Genomic DNA, 6,991 nt, shown 5'->3' with positions numbered 1-6,991 from the left:
CTTTATAATCACCATAATGAACTAACCTAATTTGTTGTCACCATTGTCACGCTCGTCTGAATGAATGGACCAAGGTGCAGCGTACTTAGAGTTCCACATGTTTAAAAAATATTAAACTCACCAAAAACAATACAGAAGAAAACAAAACGTGACGTTCTGGGCTGCTCACAGGCAGCTACACAAAAACAAGATGCCACAAACAACAGGTGGGAAAAGGCTGCCTAAATATGATCCCCAATCAGAGACATTGATAGACAGCTGCCTCTGATTGGGAACCATACCAACAAAGAAATAGAAAACATAGATTGCCCACCCTAGTCACACCCTGACCTAACCAAATAGAGAATTAAAAGGATCTCTAAGGTCAGGGCGTGACAACCACGGTAAGGAAATCATCCTTTTCATCATCCACCTCCATTGAAGAGGGGGGCCTGGGGAGCTGGGATGGTACAGCCAAAGGGCCTCCAAGAAGAGAGAAGAGGACACATTGCACAATATATATTACCAACTGATAGATGAAGTGGAGATCATGTTGCTGTCCTACACACATGCCGGTGTGATTGGGATGTGTGAGTGAATTAGTGATATAGCAATATTTGTAAATAGAAAAAAATTGAAAAATGTATTAATAATAATGTTTAAGTCTAAAACTATGCCCCCATACACATTCCCCTTTCTAATGGTTTACATTGTTCTGCCAGCCTTAAAAACAACTCAGTAAATAAGTGCGGTAAGAGAATCAGATCAAAAGTAGAGATTGTAACATGGTTTTAGACAGGGAACACACACTCTACACATCTTCAAATGTATTATTTAGCCTCTGAGCGAGATTGTTTTGGCTCATCCTTTTAAGTATCTCCAGTGTGATCTTCACAGTGCCTGGTCCATGTAAGCTGCTATCATCTTATCCACGGTGGTGTCATGAGTGTCATCATTCTCTACCTGGCCCTTTGGGATGGAGCGAAAGCCTTCCAACGCCTCCTGCGTCAGGTGTCACTTAAATCTCTTCAGCTCTTTTAAGACCAGCTCATCCAGAATTCCCACCAGCAGATTCGGAACAGATGCCATTGTAGGTCACTAGGCAAAAAATATTTGAATAGAAGGGGAAATCGTTTGATGAAGACACAATGGACATGCATTGGTTTAACTTTACATTACAGTGACCTTATTACTTTGTCATTATTCTTGTAATTACAATGTAGCAAGTACTGTCATTACTCATTGCTACAATGTTACTGTAGGCTACTTAAAGTTACTTAGGGTTACGGTTACGGCTTGGGTTACGGGTTAAGGATAGGGGAGGTTATGATTACTTTTGCAAACATTGTAACTCTTTTCAACAATGAGTAATTACAATACTTGTTACACTGTAATTACACCCAAAGGTAGCGTTTCTGGTGGGCAGAGACTTTAATGCGGGGAGACTTAAAACCGTCCTACCTCACTTCTACCAACATGTCTCCTGGGCCAATAGGGGCGCTAGAACTAGACCACTTTTATTCTACCCACAGAAATGCATACAAGGCCCTCCCTCGTCTCCCTTGGGCAAATCTGACCACGACTCCATTCTCCTGCATCCTGTTTACAACAAAAGCTCAAACAGGAAGTACCAGTGATGTGCTCAATCTCTCCTTATCCCAGTCTGTAATTTCAACATGGTTCAAGCTGCCACCATTGTCCCTGTTCCCAAGAGCTCCAAGGTAACCTGCTTAATGACTACCGTCCTGTAGCACTCACATCTGTAATTATGAAGTGGTTTGAAAGGCTGGTCATGACACACATCAACACCATCATCCCAGATACCCTACACCCACACCAATTTGCATATGGCTCAACAGATCCACAGACGACGCAATCTAAATTACACTTCATACTGCCCTCTCCCACCTAAACAACAAGGGAAATAACTGTGTGAGAATGCTATTCATAGACTACAGCTCAACACCATAGTCCCCTCCAAGCTCATCACCAAATTAGGGACCCCGGATACAACACCTCCGCCATGTTGACTTTCAACCCGGGGGCCCCTCTGGGGTGTGTGCTTAGTCCCCTCCTGTACTCATGACTGACACTCACGACCGAGTTCCAAACTGCCTCTGGAAGCAACATCAGCACAAGATCTGTTTGTCAGGAGATTCATGAAATGGGTTTCCATGGCTGAGCAGCCGCACACAAGCCTAAGATCCCCATGGGCAATGCCAAGCATCGGCTGGAGTGGTGTAAAGCTCGCCGCCATTGGACTCTGAAGCAGTGGAAATGCGTTCTCTGGAGTGAGGAATCACGCTTCACCATCTGGCAGTCCGACGGACGAATCTGTGTTTGGCGGATGCCAGGAGAACGCTACCTGCCCCAATGCATAGTGCTAACTGTAAAGTTTGGTGGTGGAGGAGGAATAATGGTCTGGGGCTGTTTTTCATGGTTCGGGCTAGGCCCCTTAGTTCCAGTGAAGGGAACTCTTAACGCTACAGCATACAATGACATTCTAGATGATTCTGTGCTCCCAACTTTGTGGCAACAGTTTTGGGAAGGCCCTTTCCTGTTCAGCATGACAATGCCCCCGTGCACAAAGCGAGGTCCATACAGAAATGCTTTGTCGAGATTGGTGTTGAAGAACTTGACTGGCTTGCACAGAGCCCTGACCTCAACCCTATCGAACACCCCTTTGGGATGAATTGGAACGCCGAATGCCAGGCCTAATCGCCCAACATCAGTGCCCGACCTCAATAATGCTCTTGTGGCTAAATGGAAGCAAGTCCCCGCAGCAACGTTCCAACATCTAGTAGAAAGCCTTCCCAGAAGAGTGGAGGCTGTTATTGCAGCAAAGGGGGGACCAACTCCATATTAATGCTCATGATTTTGGAATGAGATTTTCGACGAGCCGGTATCCACATACTTTTGGTCATGTAGTGTACACTGGAGTTGCTTACCAAGATGACATTAAATGTTCCTGAGTGGCCTAGTTACAGTTATGACTTTAATCGGCTTGAATATCTATTGCAAGACTTTAAAATGGTTGTCTAGCGATGATCAACAACCGACTTCATTTTCAATACATTTCTAAAAACATGCTTTCACTTTGTCATTATGGGGTATTGTGTGTAGATGGGGGAGAATTTCAGACTGTAACACAACAAAATGTGGAATAAGTCAAGGGGTATGCATACTTTCTGATGGCACTGTACCATGTACACATTCACTCACACACACTACATTGACACTCCCACACACATTCACATACATTTCATACGCACACACACACACACACACAGTACGTATACCGCCCCAACACAAACACACATACATAAACATTACTCACACAGTTTTACACTCATGATTTCTGCTGCTTCTTTGTTCTATATTTTACTCTTATTATTATCTATCCTGATGCTTAGTCACTTTACCCTGCCTTCATGTATCTACCTTGTACCTCTGCACATTGGTCTGGTACTGGTACTCCCTGTATATATCTCCACATTGATCTGGTACTGGTACTCCCTGTATATAGCTCCACATTGATCTGGTACTGGTACTCCCTGTATATAGCTCCACATTGATCTGGTACTGGTACTCCCTGTATATAGCTCCACATTGATCTGGTACTGGTACTCCCTGTATATAGCTCCACATTGATCTGGTACTGGTACTCCCTGTATATAGCTCCACATTGATCTGGTACTGGTACTCCCTGTATATAGCTCCACATTGATCTGGTACTGGTACTCCCTGTATATAGCTCCACATTGATCTGGTACTGGTACTCCCTGTATATAGCTCCACATTGATCTGGTACTGGTACTCCCTGTATATAGCTCCACATTGATCTGGTACTGGTACTCCCTGTATATAGCTCCACATTGATCTGGTACTGGTACTCCCTGTATATATCTCCACATTGATCTGGTACTGGTACTCCCTGTATATATCTCCACATTGATCTGGTACTGGTACTCCCTGTATATAGCTCCACATTGATCTGGTACTGGTACTCCCTGTATATAGCTCCACATTGATCTGATACTGGTACTCCCTGTATATAGCTCCACATTGATCTGGTACTGGTACTCCCTGTATATAGCTCCACATTGATCTGGTACTGGTACTCCCTGTATATAGCTCCACATTGATCTGATACTGGTACTCCCTGTATATAGCTCCACATTGATCTGGTACTGGTACTCCCTGTATATAGCTCCACATTGATCTGGTACTGGTACTCCCTGTATATAGCTCCACATTGATCTGGTACTGGTACTCCCTGTATATAGCTCCACATTGATCTGGTACTGGTACTCCCTGTATATAGCTCCACATTGATCTGGTACTGGTACTCCCTGTATATAGCTCCACATTGATCTGGTACTGGTACTCCCTGTATATAGCTCCACATTGATCTGGTACTGGTACTCCCTGTATATAGCTCCACATTGATCTGGTACTGGTACTCCCTGTATATAGCTCCACGTTTATCTGGTACTGGTACTTCCTGTATATAGCTCCACATTGATCTGGTACTCATTGTATATAGCTCCACATTGATCTGATACTGGTACTCCCTGTATATAGCTCCTCATTGATCTGGTACTGGTACTCCCTGTATATAGCTCCACATTGATCTGGTACTGGTACTCCCTGTATATAGCTCCACATTGATCTGGTACTGGTACTCCCTGTATATAGCTCCACATTGATCTGGTACTGGTACTCCCTGTATATAGCTCCACATTGATCTGGTACTGGTACTCCCTGTATATAGCTCCACATTGGTCTGGTACTGGTACTCCCTGTATATAGCTCCACATTGGTCTGGTACTGGTACTCCCTGTATATAGCTCCACATTAATCTGGTACTGGTACTCCCTGTATTTAGCTCCACATTGGTCTGGTACTGGTACTTCCTGTATTTAGCTCCATTCTTGAGTATTATATTTTATTCCTCGTGTTACAATTCATTTTCTTGTCTTATTCTTTTTAAACTGCATCGTTGGGAAGGGCTCGTAAGCAAGAACTTCACAGTGAAGTCTACACCAGCTGTATTCGGTGCATGTGACAAATAGAATGTGATTTGATTTGATAAGAGGGCACTGTAATGTAGTGCTACCCATTAATGCCATGGTGGAAATGATCAATGCATACAGATGGGGACACAGCAACAGCATACACACAGTTTGAGTCACTGCTGATTTGCTCTACAAACATAAAAAGATGACAATATCGTATTGATTGTACCTAACTTCCTTTAACTGGAGAGATGGATGTTAAGCATACCAGGGATCATGGGCATGAAGGTCGGGGGGGCCAGGGGCACATGCCCTGAATGCCCGTTAGGGAAACCGGCAGTGTTTGCATAACTGCACCACGTTGGGGAGGCTATTGGAGCTCGACAATGTCATTTAGAACAAAAAAATACAGGTAGTCTAATGCGAGTCGAAATCAAGGTCATGTCAACAGACACCTATTTAACTACAAGGGGGCATACTTTAGGGTTTTGGTTACTTTTAATGAAACATTTCACACTGTTCATCATGGCGCACTGCCGGTTTACAAGTGCATAAAGACCATCAAACTCCTTCAAAGACTTTTGAGGCTACTGATTATATATAGTATATTCATATAAGAATTCAAATCGCAAACAAATACCACCAAAACTGAGCCTAAACCTATAGTAATATCTCAAACACCCTTTTACCTGACTTGGCGTTCTAGCTGCTGTCTGGAATGGTAGTCTTCCAAAGTTACAACTTTCCTTCTAGTTTATCCTAAATGAAGCTACTTGTACAGTCGTGGCCAAAAGTTTTGAAAATGACACAAATATTAATTTTCACAAAGTTTGCTGCTTCAGTGTCTTTAGATATTTTTGTCAGATGTTACTATGGAATACTGAAGTATAATTACAAGCATTTCATAAGTGTCAAAGGCTTTTATTGACAATTACATGAAGTTGATGCAAAGAGTCAATATTTGCAGTGTTGACCCTTCTTTTTCAAGACCTGTCTGCTGTCAATTAACTTCTGGCCCACATCCTGACTGATGGCAGCCCATTCTTGCATAATCAATGCTTGGAGTTATTCAGAATTTGTGGGTTTTTGTTTGTCCACCCGCCTCTTGAGGATTGACCACAAGTTCTCAATGGGATTAAGGTCCGGGGAGTTTCCTGGCCATGAACCCAAAATATCAATGTTTTGTTCCCCGAGCCACTTAGTTATCACTTTTGCCTTATGGCAAGGTGCTCCATCATGCTGGAAAAGGCATTGTCCGTCACCAAACTGTTCCTGGATGGTTGGGAGAAGTTGCTCTCGGAGGATGTGTTGGTACCATTCTTTATTCATGGCTGTGTTCTTAGGCAAAATTTTGAGTGAGCCCACTCCCTTGGCTGAGAAGCAACCCCACACATGAATGGTCTCAGGATGCTTTACTGTTGGCATGACACAGGACTGATGGTAGCGCTCACCTTGTCTTCTCCGGACAAGCTTTTTTCCGGGTGAACCAAACAATCGGAAAGGGGATTCATCAGAGAAAATGACTTTACCCCAGTCCTCAGCAGTCCAATCCCTGTACCTTTTGCAGAATATCAGTCTGTCCCTGATGTTTTTCCTGGAGAGAAGTGGCTTCTTGGCTGCCCTTCTTGACACCAGGCTATCCTCCAAAAGTCTTCGCCTCACTGTGCGTGCAGATGCACTCACACCTGCCAGCTGCCATTCCTGAGCAAGCTCTGTACTGGTGGTGCCTTTAGGAGACGGTCCTGGCGCTTGCCTGACCTTCTTGGGCGCCCTGAAGCCTTCTTCACAACAATTGAACCGCTCTCCTTGAAGTTCTTGATGATCCAATAAATTTTTGATTTAGGTGCAGTCTTACTGGCAGCAATATCCTTGCCTGTGAAGCCCTTTTTGTGCAAAGCAATAATGATGGCACGTGTTTCCTTGCAGTTAACCATGGTTGACAGAGGAAGAACAATGATTCCAAGCACCACCCTCCTTTTGAAGCTTCCAGTCTG

Source organism: Salvelinus alpinus, chromosome 24 (genome assembly GCF_045679555.1).
Source record: "Salvelinus alpinus chromosome 24, SLU_Salpinus.1, whole genome shotgun sequence".
Taxonomy (NCBI): domain Eukaryota; kingdom Metazoa; phylum Chordata; class Actinopteri; order Salmoniformes; family Salmonidae; genus Salvelinus; species Salvelinus alpinus.
Note: the sequence above shows the minus strand (reverse complement) of the source record.